Genomic DNA, 17,831 nt, shown 5'->3' with positions numbered 1-17,831 from the left:
ACTTCAATTAAAAGTATATATATATATATATATAAAGTAAAAAGGAAACATGGGGTTTGCTAACCAGAGGTGAGGTCAATACTCGTCCCATTCTTGTTTGGCCTCTGTCTGTGGCAGTTCAGTGCACTACGTGCTCTGTGCTGCCATGTTTATTGTGAGAGGAGACCAAAGGCTGGCCTATGGAAGAGGAGAAAGCGCACCAGCAGCGGAAGAAGAAAAGTGGGCAATGAGGCCAGGGGATGAAGACCTGAGAGAATCAGAAGCAGCGGGGTTTGGACAGAAGTAGGGTGAGCAATAATCACTGCAGCCTAGGGGAAAAGGAAGAGATAGAAACAGACCTTTTCTGACTCCTAAAATTGATTTGTTATGAGTACTAACAATAATGGCGGTGATGGGAGGATTTGAGGGTATTCATTTTATATATCCAGGAACTGTGCTTTTAGCTTCTCTCCGTTGCTCTCCACCAGAGACTGCATTTTCTTTCTTTTGGTCTGGCTGTTTGGGCTTGTAGTTCCCCCCAGAGGGACTGCTTCTGATCACCTGTAACCTACTCCAGGGGGGACCCAGGATAAACTCCACAGTAACGGCTGAACGCAACGATAGGGAGGATCTCGGCTATCTTCTTTGTCAAGTCACGTGAACCCTTGGGGGTTGACTAACCAGGCAGAGTTACTCTGGAGCAACTACGGAAAACGAAGAGTGTGTCTCTACTCTCTGGCTCCACAGCCCGGGTTTTGGAACACACGCCCATTAAAGAAGGAACTCCACAATTCTGGCATATTCAGGGCAAAATAATTTTTAAGCTGTTCCACTGACTTTGTGAACCACTGCCACCCTCCTTGGAAGCCAACCAACAGCAGTATAAGCTGAGCAGCTGAGAGCATAGGTTTTGGCATCACGCAGACCTAAGGTAGACTGTGTCTCAGCTACTAAGTTCTGTTGCATGGTATATTTCTCCAGGCATACGTGTCAATACCTCACTGAGGATCCTGTGAAGAATCCGCTCTCACAAGAGCATCTGAGGGCAATGTAGACTTTCTTAAGATTCCACAGTGGAGATCAAGAAGGAATTTATATCATGATACCCAAAGTAATCAACTTTAATATCTCTGACATTTATCTTCTCCCAAATCCCTTCTTAGCCTTCTTTGATACAATGATTTTCTCTCTGTCCTTCCTCCATACAATGCCCAGCGTCATTGGCTCCATTCTTGTCATCCTCACCCCTACTTATTTTCTCTTCCGTCTTGCTACGCAGAGTCCCCTCCAGATCTCTAGCTCGGCAACATAAAAAGTTCTCCAGTTAACAGGACGTTTTGAGAAGGCAAGTGGGATTATATGGTATTGGTTGCAAGAAGCAGAGGGAATTCTTTCTTATGTCTCACGTTTGTGTAAAGGACCTTTCCTTAATTGGTATTTCTTTCTGTGTTTCCACTTCATTCCTTGAGAAAGAAACACATGGGAGCAACACAGCTAGCTTTTCTCTGCTCCCTTGTCCATTCCTCTTCAGGGATGAAAGAGTAACTTTTCTAATCAGAGACAGTAGGAAAAGGAACACAGTAGGTCTGTGTGGCAGCCCTGGAGGGGTGCCACTCAGATCCCCCTTCAAGAAAGAACTTGACAGTGAGTTGCAACAAGTGAAGTTAGTTGACAGCCTCCAGATTTTGAAAGCCATGTTCTTCTTCTTGGGCAGCCACAACCAATGACTGAACATAGCAGGAGTGCCAAGGCCTGGCATTTCAGCTCAAGGTGGTACCCCTTTAATAGACAGTGCTTGCTGTGGAGCTCCCCAATGGCTTGGCAGACGTTTTGTCAAATGTGCATTGAGATCCCAGGCTCTCCTGCCCAATTGTGCTTTCTCCTTCTTTTATCTTTCAAAACTTTACCTCTCAATAAAATTTTTGCACTCCTGTGTCTCAGAGTCTGCCTCTCACAAGACCCAACGAATACAGTGTGGCTCTATAGCTTTACCCCTTCTCTGTCCGTCTGTCTGTCTGTCTCTCTCTCTCTCCCGCCACCCCAAAGATTCACCCTCTCTCACAAACTCCCTGTGGTAAGTTCCGCAGGAATGATTTCCCCCTGCAAGTGGGAGGCTGCATTCTCAGACATGCTGTCAGGAAGGGAGGTTCTGGGGGACTCATTATGGCCATATGTTCCGTTTCACTGTACAATTCAATCTTAGAGTGACAAAGCTGATATTTTTCTCTCTTATCTATTTGATTCTTGTGTCTTACGTCTCAACTGGTTTTTGGCTCAAGAGGGAAACAAAGAGCTGATTTATTTATTCCCTTGACTCCAGCATGAATAGAAAAAAAAATTCTTACCTGTAATTTGGAATACCTGTCATTAACACAACATTGTAAATCAACTCTACTTCAATTAAAAAATAATAATAATAGAAAAAAATGGCAGTGGGCAATTGTGGGCCACATTTGAGGTGTTGGTTTAGTTAATCCAAGTAACTAGTAGTTAATCTACTAAGCAATTATTTGAGACCTATTATGTGTTCCAAACTGTTGAGAGGGGAGGAGGGAATAAAATACTGTGCAGCCCTCACAAAAGTACACTCTCATTGGAAATAAGCATATAGAAATACTAATGGTTATTAGTTGAATTGACCAAGGAAAACTAGTTTGGGAGAAAGGGGTCAAACACCTTTCCCTAAAACTAGTTTTAGTCCAACAAGTAAAGGCAATCCAAATCTCTTCTTTACCTTGACAATGAGCTATTGATCTTTCCCATTGAAAAAGGATGGAAAACCACCTCCATATACAGAAATGTCATCTATAAGTCAGAAGTACAGTATTGAAATCAAGGGTAACATAATAGGCCATAAACAAAACGAAAAGACAACTCACAGATAGGGACAAAATATTTGCAAATGAAACAACCGACATGGGATTAATCTCCAAAATTTACCAACAGCCCATACAGCTCAATATCAAAAAAAACAAACAACCTAATCGAAAAATGGGCAGAAGACCTAAATAGACATTTCTTCAAAGAAACATACAGATGGCCAAAAAGCACATGCTCAACATCTCTAATTATTAGAGAAATGCAAATCAAAACTACAAGGAGGTATCACCTCACACCAGTCAGAATGGCCATCATCAAAAAGTGTACAAACAATAAATGCTGGAGAGGGTATGGAGAAAAGGGAACCTTCCTACACTGTTGGTGGGAATGTAAATTGGTACAACCATTATGGAGAACAGCATGGAGGTTCCTTAAAAAACTAAATAGAGAACTACCATATGATCCAGCAATCCCACTCTGGGCATACGTCCGGAGAAAACCATAATTTGAAAAGATACATGCATCCCAATGTTGACTGTAGCATTATTTACAATAGCCAAGACATGGAAGAAAGCTAAATGGCCATTGACAGAGGAATGGATAAAGAAGATGTGGTACATATGTACAATGGAATATTACTCAGCCATAAAAAAGAATGAAATAATGCCATTTGCAGCAACATGGATGGACCTAGAGACTGTCATACTGAGTGAAGTAAGTCAGACGGAGAAAGACAAATATATGATACTGCTTATATGTGGAACCTAAAAAAAAATGGTACAAATAACTTATTTACAAAAGAGAAATAGAGTCACAGATGTAGAAAACAAACCTATGGTTACCAGCAGGGAGGGATAAATTGAGAGACTGGAATTGAAGTATACACACTACTATATATAGAACAGATAACTAATAAGGGTCTACTGTATAGCACAGGGAACTCTATTCAATACTCTGTAATGACCTATACAGGAGAAGAATCTTTAAAAAAAAAGGATATATGTGCAGCTGATTCACTTTGCTGTACACCTGAAACTAACACAACATTGTAAATCAAATAAAATCAAATCAAGGAACACGTTCCATGGGAAAAAAACAAAAAAACCAACATACATTTCTCTTATAGTTCTGTAGGTCAGAAGTCTAACACAGGTCTCACTAGGCTAAAATTAAGGTGCATTCAGGACTTAATTCCTTCCGGAAGCTCCAGGGTAAAATCTGTTTCTTTGTCTTTTCCAGCTTCTAGAGGCTTCCAACATTCCTTGGCTTGTATCCGTCTTCCTCAGTCTTCAAAGTCAGCAGTGCCCATCTCTTATCACTATTCTTCCATAGTCACATCTTCCTCTGACTATTAACTGGGAAAATCTCTCTTTTACGAACCCATGTGAATAGATTTTGCCCACCCACGTAATTCATGACAATCTCCCCATTTCAAAGCTCTTAATTTAATCACACAGACAAATTCTCTTTTGTCATGTAAAGTAATATATTCACAAATTCCAGGGATTAGGGTGTAAATATCTTTGGGGGGCCATTATTCTGCCTACCACATGCTAGTTTTTTTTCCTGTTTTAATTGAAATATAGTTGATGTACAATATTACCTAAGTTGCAGGTGTACAATGTAGTGATTCACAGTTTTTAAAGGTTATGCTCCATTTATTGTTGTTATAGAATATTGGCTATATTCCCTGTGTTTTACAATATATCTCTGTAGCTTATTTTATATATAATAGGTTGTGCCTCTTAATCCTCTACCCCTATATTGCCCCTCCTCCCTGCTCTCTCCCCATTGGTAACCACTAATTTGTTCTCTATATGCGTGAGTCTGTTTCTTTTTTTGTTATGTTCACTAGTTTGCTGTATTTTTTAGATTCCACATATAAGTGATATCATACAGTATTTGTCTTTCTCTGTCTGACTTATTTCACTTAGCATAATGCCCTCCAAGTCCATCCATGTTGTTGCAAATGGCAAAATTTCATTCTTTTTATGGCTGAGTAGTATTCCATTGTATATACACATACATATATATGTATGTGTATATATATATATATTACATCTTCTTTATCCACTCATCTGTTGATGGGCACTTGGGTTGCTTCCATATCTTGGCTAAAGTAAATAATGTTGCTATGAACATTGGGGTGCATGTATCTTTTCGAAGTAGTGTTTTTGTTTCTTTCCTATGTATACTCATAAGTGGAATTGCCAGGTCATATGGTAGCTCCATTTTTAGTTTTTTGAGGAACCTCCATACTGTTTTCCATAGTGGTTGCACTAATTTACATTCCCACCAGCAGTGCACGAGGGTTCCCTTTTCTCCACACCCTCTCCAACATTTGTTATTTCTGTGCTTTTTGACGACAGCCATTCTGACAGGTGTGAGGTGATAGCTCATTGTGGTTTCGATTTGCATTTCCCTGATGATTAGCGATGTTGAGCATCTTTTCATGTGCCTGTCTACCATCTCCACCACAAGTCACTTTATAAAAGAAACAGACTGGGGACTTCCCTGGTAGCTCAGTGGTTGGGAATCCGCCTGCCATTGCAGGGGACACGTGTTCGAGCCCTGGTCCGGGAGGATCCCGCATGCCGTGGAGCAGCTGGGCCCGTGCGCCACAACTGCTGAGCCTGAGCTCTGGAGCCCGCAAGCCACAGCTACTGAGGCTCGCGTGCCTGGAGCCCGTGCTCCGCAACGGGGGAGGCCACCGCAGTGAGAGGCCTGGGCACCGCAGGGAAGAGAAGTCCCCACTCGCTGCAACTAGAGGAAGCCCGCACGCAGCAACGAAGACCCAACGAAGCCAAAACATAAATAAATAAAAAAAAATAAAAAAAAAAAAAAAAAAAAAAAAAAAAAAACAGACTGTACATACTCTATAAAGGAATAAAGCCAAATAACTTGCACCTAGGAGGTACTTTTTTCTTTGTGTGTATAATACAGTGTCATGTTGCTCCTTGAAGCTTACTGGTTTTCACGGTAACTGAGTCTTAGAAACTACATAAAGGTAAAGTTTTCCTCTTTGACAAATTTTTATTAAACCATTTGCTAAAGTGAATTAGAACATGAAAATTGACTTTACCAGGCACCAATCTGCAATGGCTAATAGCCACTGTATGCATAACTGAGAGTAACCAAATTCTAGCTGCTGTTAGTAAAATAACTAGGTATGAAACTTGCATTTCGGGAAGCTGCCTTAGGCAATTTTGCTGCAGTAAAGCTGTCTAGCAAGCAACCTCAAAATCTCATTCACAGGTCTACAGAATGACTTTTGCTGGAGTCAGCTGGTACCTGTTAGGTTTGGCTATGGGTTGAGTTTAGTTGGGCTGGATTCATGTCTGTTCTACATGTCCCATTATTCTGCAATGTGCCCAGGACATGTTCTTCAAATGGTGGATGCAAGAAACATAAGAGGCCAAGCCCAACCATGCAGGGACATTTACATCTTCTGGTCAAATTTGGCAAACCTTATGTCTTCTCACATACCATTGTCCAAAAAAATTGACTTGGGACACCCAAAATCAGGGAGCAAGGAAGTATTTACCACCACCAGTGAAGTCATGATTAGGACAGGGAGGGAAGAAAGAATTGTGAGGAAATAATACAACCTACCACAAGGAAAGAGAGTACAACAGAGTTCCTGGAGTGGCAGGGAGAAGGTGAATGGTAAGAGCCCAATCTCACTCTACCTTGGGTCTCCAAACAGGTGGCAGACCTAGACTGACTTATGGTTTGGATGATTGCAATGAGTGACAGCAATGATAAAGTACTCACACTAGGCAATTATGCAATAAACACAGATGACAATTCAGACTTTAAAAGCCAACGACAGGGGATTAACCAAGATGGCGGAGTAGAAGGACGTGCTCTCACTCCCTCTTGCGAGAGCACCAGAATCACAACTGGCTGCTGGACAATCATTGACAGGAAGACACTGGACTTCACCAAGGAGGATACCCCACGTCCAAGGACAGAGGAGAAGCCACAGTGAGATGGTAGGAGGGGCGCAATCAGAGTAAAATCAAATCCCATAACTGCTGGGTGGCTGACTCACAGACTGGAGAACACTTATACCACAGAAGTCCACCCACTGGAGTGAAGGTTCTGAGCCCCACGTCAGGCTTCTCAACCTGGGGGTCCGGCAATGGGAGGAGGAATTCAGAGAATCAGACTTTGAAGCCTAGTGGGAATTGATTGCAGGACTTCGACAGGACTGGGGGAAACAAAGACCCCACTCTTGGAGGGCGCACATGGAATAGTGTGTGCACCTGGACCTGGGGGAAGGAGCAGTGACCCTGGGGGAGACTGAACCAGACCTACCTGCTAGTGTTGGAGGGTCTCTGCAGAGGCGGGGGCTGGCTCTGTTTCACCGTGGGGACAAAGACACTGGCAGCGGAGGTTCTGGGAAGTACTCCTTGGCATGAGCCCTCCCACAGTCTGCCATTAGCCCCACCAAAGAGCCCAGGTAGGCTCCAGTGTTGGGTTGCCTCAGGCAAAACAACCAACAGGGAGGGAACCCAGCCCCACCCATCAACAGTCAAGTGGACTAAAGTTTTACGGAGCTCTGACCCACACAGCAACAGTCAGCTCTACCCACCACCAGAGCCTCCCATCAAGCCTCTTAGATACCAGAGGGCACACAGCAGAAGCAAGGAAAACTATAATCCTGCAGCCTGTGGAACAAAAACCACATTCACAGAAAGACAGACAAGATGAAAAGGCAGAGGGCTATATACCAGATGAAGGAACAAGAAAAAACCCCAGAAAAACAACTAAATGAAGTGGAGATAGGCAACCTTCCAAAAAAAGAATTCAGAATAATGATAGTGAAGATGATCCAGGACCTCAGAATAAGAATGGAGGCAAAGATTGAGAAGATGCAAGAAATGATTAACAAAGATCTAGAAGAATTAAAGAACAAATAGAGATGACCAATACAATAACTGAAATGAAAACTACACTAGAAGGAATCAATAGCAGAATAACTGAGGCAGAAGAACAGATAAGTGACCTGGAAGACAGAATGGTGGAATTCACTGCTGCGGAACAGACTAAAGAAAAAAGAATGAAAAGAAATGAAGACAGCCTAAGAGACCTCTGGGACAACATTAAATGCAACAACATTCGCATTATAGGGGTCCCAGAAGGAGAAGAGAGAGAGAAAGGACCAGAGAAAATATTTGAAGAGATTATAGTCGAAAACTTCCATAACATGGGAAAGGAAATAGCCACCCAAGTCCAGGAAGCACAGAGAGTCCCATACAGGACAAACCCAAGGAGAAACACGCTGAGACACATAGTAATCAAAGTGGCAAAAATTAAAGACAAGGAAAAATTATTGAAAGCAGCAAGGGAAAAACGACAAATAACATACAAGGGAACTCCCATAAGGTTAACAGCTGATTTCTCAGCAGAAACTCTACAAGCCAGAAGGGAGTGGCATGATATACTTAAAGTGATGAAAGGGAAGAATATACAACCAAGATTACTCTACCCGGCAAGGATCTCGTTTAGATTCGATGGAGGAATCAAAAGCTTTACAGACAAGCAAAAGCTAAGAGAATTCAGCACCACCAAACCAGCTTTACAACAAATGCTAAAGGAACTTCTCTAAGTGGGAAACACAAGAGAAGAAAAGGACCTACAAAAACAAACCCAAAACAATTAAGAAAATGGTCATAGGAACATACATATCGATAATTACCTTAAACGTGAATGGATTAAATGCTCCAACCAAAAGACACAGGCTTGCTGAATGGATACAAAAACAAGACCCATATATATGCTGTCTACAAGAGACCCACTTTAGACCTAGGGACACATACAGACTGAAAGTGAGGGGATGGAAAAAGATATTCCATGCAAATGGAAATCAAAAGAAAGCTGGAGTAGCTATACTCATATCAGATAAAATAGACTTTAAAGAATGTTACAAGAGACAAGGAAGGACACTACATAATGATCAAGGGATCAATCCAAGAAGAAGATATAACAATTATAAATATATATGCACCCAACATAGAAGCACCTCAATACATAAGGCAACTGCTAACAGCTATAAAAGAGGAAATTGACAGTAACAAAATAATAGTGGGGGACTTTAATGCCTCACTTACACCAATGGACAGATCATCCAAAATGAAAATAAATAAGGAAACAGAAGCTTTAAATGACACAATAGACCAGATAGATTTAATTGATATTTATAGGACATTCCATCCAAAAACAGCAGATTACACTTTCTTCTCAAGTGCGCACGGAACATTCTCCAGGATAGATCACATCTTGGGTCACAAATCAAGCCTCAGTAAATTTAAGAAAATTGAAATCATACCAAGCATCTTTTCTGACCACAACGTTATGAGATTAGAAATGAATTACAGGGAAAAAAACGTAAAAAACACAAACACATAGAGGCTAAACAATACGTTACTAAATAGCCATGAGGTCACTGAAGAAATCAAAGAGGAAATCAAAAAATACCTAGAGACAAATGACAATGAAAACACGACGACCCAAAACCTGTGGGATGCAGCAAAAGCAGTTCTAAGAGGGAAAACATAGCTATACAAGCCTACCTCAAGAAACAAGAAAAATCTCAAGTAAACAATCTAACCTTACATCTAAAGAAACTAGAGAAAGAAGAACAAACAAAACCCAAAGTTAGCAGAAGGAAAGAAATCATAAAGATCAGAGCGGAAATAAATGAAGTAGAAACAAAGAAAACAATAGCAAGGATCAATAAAACTAAAAGCTGGTTCTTTGAGAAGATAAACAACACTGATAAGCCATTAGCCAGACTCATCAAGAAAAAGAGGGAGAGGACTCAAATCAATAAAATCAGAAATGAAAAAGGAGAAGTTACAACAGACACCGCAGGAATACAAAGCATCCTAAGAGACTACTACAAGCAACTTTATGCCAATAAAATGGACAACCTGGAAGAAATGGACAAATTCTTAGAAAGGTATAACCTTCCAAGACTGAACCAGGAAGAAACAGAAAATATGAACAGACCAATCACAAGTAATGAAATTGAAACTGTGATTAAAAATCTTCCAACAAACAAAAGTCCAGGACCAGATGGCTTCACAGGTAAATTCTATCAAACATTTAGAGAAGAGCTAACACCTATCCTTCTCAAACTCTTCCAAGAAATTGCAGAGGAAGGAACACTCCCAAACTCATTCTATGAGGCCACCATCACCCTGATACCAAAACCAGACAAAGATACTACAAAAAAAGAAAATTACAGACCAATATCACTGATGAATATAGATGCAAAAATCCTCAACAAAATACTAGCAAACAGAATCCAACAACACATTAAAAGGGTCATACACCACGATCAAGTGGGATTTATCCCAGGGATGCAAGGATTCTTCAATATATGCAAATCAATCATTGTGATACACCATATTAACAAATTGAAGAATAAAAACCATATGATCATCTCAGTAGATGCAGAAAAAGCTTTTGACAAAATTCAACACCCATTTATGATAAAAACTCTCCAGAAAGTGGGCATAGAAGGAACCTACCTCAACATAATAAAGGCCATATATGACAAACCCACAGCAAACATCATTCTCAACAGTGAAAAACTGAAAGCATTTCCTCTAAGATCAGGAACGAGACAAGGATGTCCACTCTCACCACTATTATTCAACATAGTTCTGGAAGTCCTAGCCACGGCAATCAGAAGAAAAAGAAATAAAAGGAATACAAATTGGAAAAGAAGAAGTAAAACTGTCACTGTTTGCAGATGACATGATACTATACATAGAGAATCCTAAAACTGCCACCAGAAAACTGCTAGAGCTAATCAATGAATTTGGTAAAGTTGCAGGATACAAAATTAATGCACAGAAATCTCTTGCATTCCTATACACTAATGATGAAAAATCTGAAAGAGAAATTATGGAAACACTCCCATTTACCATTGCAACAAAAAGAATGAAATACCTAGGAATAAACCTACCTAGGGAGACAAAAGACCTGTCTGCAGAAAACTATAAGGCACTGATGAAAGAAATTAAAGATGATACAAACAGATGGAGAGATATACCATGTTCTTGGATTGGAAGAATCAACATTGTGAAAATGACTATACTACCCAAAGCAATCTACAGATTCAATGCAATCCCTATCAAATTACCAATGGCATTTTTTACGGAGCTAGAACAAATCATCTTAAAATTTGTATGGAGACACAAAAGACCCCGAATAGCCAAAGCAGTCTTGAGGGAAAAAAACGGAGCTGGAGGAAGCAGACTCCCTGACTTCAGACTATACTACAAAGCTACAGTAATCAAGACAATATGGTACTGGCACAAAAACAGAAACATAGATCAATGGAACAAGATAGAAAGCCCAGAGATAAACCCATGCACCTATGGTCAACTAATCTATGACAAAGGAGGCAAAGATATACAATGGAGAAAAGACAGTCTCTTCAATAAGTGGTGCTGGGAAAACTGGACAGCTACATGTAAAAGAATGAAATTAGAATACTCCCTAACACCATACACAAAAATAAACTCAAAATGGATTAGAGACCTAAATGTAAGACTGAACACTATAAAACTCTTAGAGGAAAACATAGGAAGAACACTCTTTGACATATATCACAGCAAGATCTTTTTGATCCACCTCCTAGAGTAATGGAAATAAAAACAAAAATAAACAAATGGGGCCTAATGAAACTTCAAAGCTTTTGCACAGCAAAGGAAACCATAAACAAGACCAAAAGACAACCCTCACAAATGGGAGAAAATATTTGCAAATGAAGCAACTGACAAAGGATTAATCTCCAAGATTTACAAGCAGCTCATGCAGCTCAATAACAAAAAAACAATCAACCCAATCCAAAAATGGGCAGAAGACCTAAATAGACATTTCTCCAAAGAAGATATACAGATTGCCAACAGACACATGAAAGAATGCTCAACATCATTAATCATTAGAGAAATGCAAATCAAAACTACAATGAGGTATCATCTCACACCGGTCAGAATGGCCATCATCAAAAAATCTAGAAACAATAAATGCTGGAGAGGGTGTGGAGCAAAGGGAACACTCTTGCACTGTTGGTGGGAATGTAAATTGATACAGCCACTGTGGAGAACAGTATGGAGGTTCCTTAAAAAACTAAAAATAGAACTACCATACGACCCAGCAATCCCACTACTGGGCATATACCCTGAGAAAACCATAATTGAAAAAGAGTCATGTACCAAAATGTTCATTGCAGCTCTATTTACAATAGCCAGGACATGGAAGCAACCTAAGTGTCCATCATCGGATGAATGGATAAAGAAGATGTGGCACATATATACAATGGAATATTACTCAGCCATAAAAAGAAATGAAATGGAGGTATTTGTAATGAGGTGGATGGAGTTAGAATCTGTCATACAGAGTGAAGTAAGTCAGAAAGAGAAAAACAAATACAGTATGCTAACACATATATATGGAATCTAAGGGAAAAAAAAAAAGGCCATGAAAAACCTAGTGGCAAGACGGGAATAAAGACACAGACCTACTAGAGAATGGACTTGAGGATATGGGGAGCGGGAGGGGTGAGATGTGACAGGGTGAGAGAGTGTCATGGACATATATACACTACCAAATGTAAAATAGATAGCTAGTGGGAAGCAGCCACATAGCACAGGGTGATCAGCTCGGTGCTTTGTGACCACCTAGAGGGGTGGGATAGGGAGGGTGGGAGGGAGGGAGATGCAAGAGGGAAGAGATATGGGAACATATGTATATGTATAACTGATTCACTTTGTTATAAAGCAGAAACTAACACACCATTGTAAATCAATTATACTTCAATAAAGATGTTTAAAAAAAAAAAAAAGAAAGAGTTCTCACTTAGACTTCTATTTGAAATGACCAGCTCAACCACAGACCCTAAATCTGGCCCACTGGCCTCTCCCTGGGGCCAATCCCCAATAACAGTAGACATGCTTCACCCTTGCTTTATTCAGAGTCCTCAACATCTTAGCTTTGTCCCAGGTTAGAAAACACTTCCTGGCTTGCAACAAACTCTTCCTTCCCTCTGCTTGATTTAGATTTATTTTGTTCCTCATTCTTTCAGTTTCTTAAGTTTGGAAGTTAGATAATTTATTTGAGACTTTTTTTCTTTTTTAATATAGGCATTTAGTGCTATACGTTTCCATCTAAGCACTGATTTAGCTGCATCTCACAAATGTTGATATGTTGTATTTTGCTTACATTCCATTCCAAATAATTTTAATGCCCCTTAATCTCTTCTTTGACCTTTGGATTGTTTAGAAGTGTACTTTACTATTAGTTTTCAAATATTTGGGGATTTATCAGACATCTTTCTGTTAATGATTTCTAGTTTCATTCCATCGTGGTCAGAGAACATATCTTGCATGATTCGAAACTGTTAAAATTTATTGAGACCAGTTGTGTGGCCCAGAACACAGTCTATCTTGGTAAATGCTCCACATGTACTCAAAAATAATATGCTTCTGAAGAATATGTTTCTAAAGATTCCTCTCTTATGTGTCTATGATTTTCTTAACATGAGTATTATTTCTTCTTTTTCTTCCTCTTTCTTCTCCTGATTATAACAAGTAATACGCCATTGACTGACTACAGAGAGAAAACTATGTGGCTTTTAAGCCATACAGATGCATTAACTTTTTAAAAAATAAGTATTTGTATTTTCAAAAAGTAAAAAGTGATGATTGACTCATAGTGGTGGACTAGACACAAAAACTACTATCTACACGTACACAAATGAGAAAGGATATAGTTAGCAAACCAGAGATTGTGAGGAATGCTTGGAAGATAAAAACAGGAGATGCTTTCACAATGATAAAACCAGAGAATTTTAAATACCTGCAGTAGGCTACTGGGAGATCAAGATGGCAGAGTAGGAGAAGGCTGAGCTCTCTTCCCCCTATGAACAGATGAAAAATACATCTATATGTGGAGTAATTCTCACTCAAAACAAACTGGAGACTGGCAGAAAGGCTCTTCTACAATGAAGGCTGGAAGAAAGATACACACAGTCAGGAAGGAAGGGAAGAGAAGCAATAGGATTGGGACCTGTGCCCTTACAGGGAACACAGAAGGGGGAGGATTTCATGTGCTTGGAGATCCTCCCTGGGGAGTGAGTGGTTCCAACCTCTTATTGGGCACCCCAGACCTAGGGTATGACACCAGGAAGATGAGTCCCCTTGGCTGGTTGAAGACCAATAGAACTGGCAAGGGTACTGTGAGAAACTTAGATTTCACTCATGTACACGTTTGCTTGCTGTCAAAACAAGGTGGAGGAAGCAGATTGAGACTGACTGGGACCCTGGCCAGTTCCCTGCGACCACCCCAGTGCATGCCCCGGTCCACACAAAGTGCCTGCTCTGGCCCATCTTGCTCCATGGTGCAGCGCCCCACTAGGGCAAAGGCTGCCATTGCTGAAGAGAGTGCACAGTTGTGGGGTATGGATCTGGCTCAGACCCAGCACTACATCTCAGTGGGGAAAGGGCGGCCACTGCTGGCATACAGGAGGCAGCAGATCAGGAACATCTGGAACTCAGACTTGTGTGCTGGGACCACCCCAGCACAAGCCCGGCCCACACCAGGAACCCACTCTGGCCCCTCTTGATCCAGCACTGCTCCCTTCCAGGGCAAAAGTGCCGATGCTGGGAGAAAGGAGAGCATACACTTAGAGGGAACATAACTAGCTCAGAGCTGACTTTCAAGTCTTCTGCTCCAGCACCTTGGGACCCAACCCCACCCCTAATAGGGTGGTGTTGGCCACTGAGCATGGCAGAAGCCCCACCTCATATCTGGCTCTGACTCTAGCTCCTCCATCTCCAGCCCCACCACCCACCAAGGTGATAATTGCCAGGAAACCCTGGGGGAAGATGTGACTTGTGCTCACTTCAGATTCAGCTCTGCCACCAAAGCTACTGGGCAGGCACAAACTGCATAGGGATGCTCCCACACAACAATACCCCTTCAAGAAGGGGATAGGTAACTGTTTCACTTAATTTCATAGAGACAAAGTTAAACAAAATGAGAAGACAAAGGAATTTGTTTCACACAAAAGAACAAGGAAGAAAACTCTGAAAAAAATACTGAAACAGAAAAATAATTTACCAGATAAAGAGTTCAAAGCATTAGTAATAAAAATGCTAACTGAACTAGGGAAAAGAATATATGAACACAGTGAGAATTTTAACAAGGAACTAGAAAATATAAAAAGAACCAGTCAGAGTCAAAGAATACAATAAGTGAAATGAAAAAAAACAAAAAACAAAAAACAAAACTAGAAGGGATTAACAGCAGACAAGGTGATACAGAAGAATGCATAAGTAATCTGAAAGATGAAATAATGGAAACCACTTAATCAGAACAAAAAAAATCAAGTTTAAAAAATGAGAACAATTGAAGGGACCTCTAGGACTACATCAAGTGTACTAACATTCTCATTATAGAGGTCCCAAAAGGAGAAGAGTAAAAAAAAAAAGGGGGGGGTCAAAAATGAATTTGATAGAATTATGGATGAAAACTTCCCAGAACTGAAGAAGGAAACAGTAATCTAGGCATAGGAAGCACAGAGGGTCCCAAACAAGATGAAAGCAAAAAGACCTATACCAGGGCACATCATAATTAAAACGGCAAAAGTTACACAGAAAGAATTCTAAAGTCAACAAGAGAAAAACAAAGAGTCATATACAAAGGAACACCTATAACGCTATCAGCTGATCTTTCTGCAGAAACTTTGCAATCCAGAAGGGAGAGACATGATATATTTAAAGTGATGAAAGGGAAAAACCTACAACCTAAGATACTCTACCCAGCAAGATTATCATTCAGAATTGAAAGAGAGATAAAGAACTTCCCAGAGAAGCAAAAACTAAAAGAGTTAATCAATACTAAACCAACCCTAAAAGAAATGTTAAAGAGTCTCCACTAAGCAGATAATCAAAGGCTACAAGAAGAAGTAAGAATCTATAGAAAAGGAAAAAATCCCACTAGTAAAGGCAAATATATAGTAAAGGCTGCTGATCAACCACTTAAATAAGCTAGTACAAATGTTAAAAGACAAAAAATTGAAAAATCAAATATAAATACAATAACAGTTAAAGTATAAATATGAAGATGTAAAATATGACATCAAAAACACAAAATGTAGGGGAGGGGAGTTAACATACTGTAGATCTTTTAGAATGTGTTTGAATTTAAATAACTACCAGTTTAAAACAAGTAGATACAGTTACAGGTCAACATATCTGAACCCCATGGTGACCACAAATCAAAAACCTACAACAGATACACAAAAACTAGAGCGAAAGGTACACAAGCATGTCACTAAAGAAAACCATCCAACCACAAGGGAAGAAACTAAAAGAAGAAAAGAACTGAGGATAACTATAAAAACAACCAGAAAACAAATAACAAAAGGGCAATAAGTACATACCTATCAATAATCACTTTAAATATCAATGGACTTAAGGCTCCAATCAAAAGAAAAAGGGTGGATGACTGGATTAAAAAAAAAAAAAGACCATCTATATGTTGCCTACAAGAGACTCATTTCAGAGCTAAAGACAAACACAGGCTTAAAGTGAATGGATGGAAAAAGATTTTTCATGCAAATGGAAATGACAAGAAAGTTGAGGTAGCAATACTTATATCAGACAAAATAAACTTTAAAACAAAGTCTATAACAAAACACAAAGAAGGGTACTATATAATGATAAAGGGATCAATACTAGAAGAGGATATAACATTTGTTAATATATATGCACCTATTATAGGAGTGCCTAAATATATAAAGCAAGTATTATCAGACATAAAGGGAGAAATTGACAATAATATGATAATAGTAGGGAACATTAACACCCCACTTATATCAACAGACAGATCATCCAGACAGAAAATCAATAAGGAAACAGTAGTCTTAAATGACATATTAGACCAGTTGGGCTTAGATGTCTATAAGACATTCTACCCAAAAGCCACAGAATATACATTCTTTTCAAGTATACATGGAACATTCTCCAGGATAGATCACATGCTAGGCCATAAGAAAAGTCTCATCAAATTTAAGGGGACAGAAATTATATCAAGCATTTTTCAGACCACAGTAGTATAAAACTAGAAATCAATTACAGGAAGAAAAATGGGAAAATACTAAAACACCAATGGGTCAATGAAGAGATCAAAGAGGACATCAGAAAATACCTCAAGACAAATGACAATGGAAACACAACTTTCCAAAATCTATGGGATGAGGGGACTTCTCTGGCAGTCCAGTGGTTAAGACTCCATGCTTCCAATGCAGGGCGTGCAGGTTAGATCCCTGGTTGGGGAACTAAGATCTCACATGCTGCGCAGTGCATGCCCTCCCAAAACAACAACAACAACAAAAATCTATGGGATGCAACAAAAGCAGTTCTACAAGAGAAGTTTATAGTGATAGAGGCGTACCTCAAGAAACAAGAAAAATCTCAAATAAACAACCTAACCTACCATCTATAGGAATTAGAAAAATAAGAACAAAGCCCACAGTCAGCAGAAGGAAGGAAATAATAAATATCAGAGAGGAAATAGAGACTCAAAAAACAGTAGACAAGATCAATGAAATCTAGAGCTGTTTTTTTTTAAAGATAAACAAAACTGATAAGTCTTTAGCCATGTTCCTCAAGAAAAAAAAGAGAGGACCCAAGTAAACAAAACAAGAAATGAAAGAGGAGAAATTATGACCGATACCACAAAGATACAAAAATCATAATACTATGAACAGTTATGTGCCAACAAACTGGGCAACCTAGAAGAAATGGATAAACTTCCATAAATACACAATTTTCCAAGACTGAATCAGGAAGAAATAAACAACAGACTGGTCACTAGTAGTAAACTTGAATTAGTAATAAGTGAACTATCAGAAAGGGAAAGCAAGAAAACAATCCCATTTAAAATCGCATCAAAAAACACACAGGAATAAACTTACCCAAGGAGGTGACAGACTTATACTCTGAAAA

This window comes from Balaenoptera musculus, chromosome X (genome assembly GCF_009873245.2).
Source record: "Balaenoptera musculus isolate JJ_BM4_2016_0621 chromosome X, mBalMus1.pri.v3, whole genome shotgun sequence".
Taxonomy (NCBI): domain Eukaryota; kingdom Metazoa; phylum Chordata; class Mammalia; order Artiodactyla; family Balaenopteridae; genus Balaenoptera; species Balaenoptera musculus.
Note: the sequence above shows the minus strand (reverse complement) of the source record.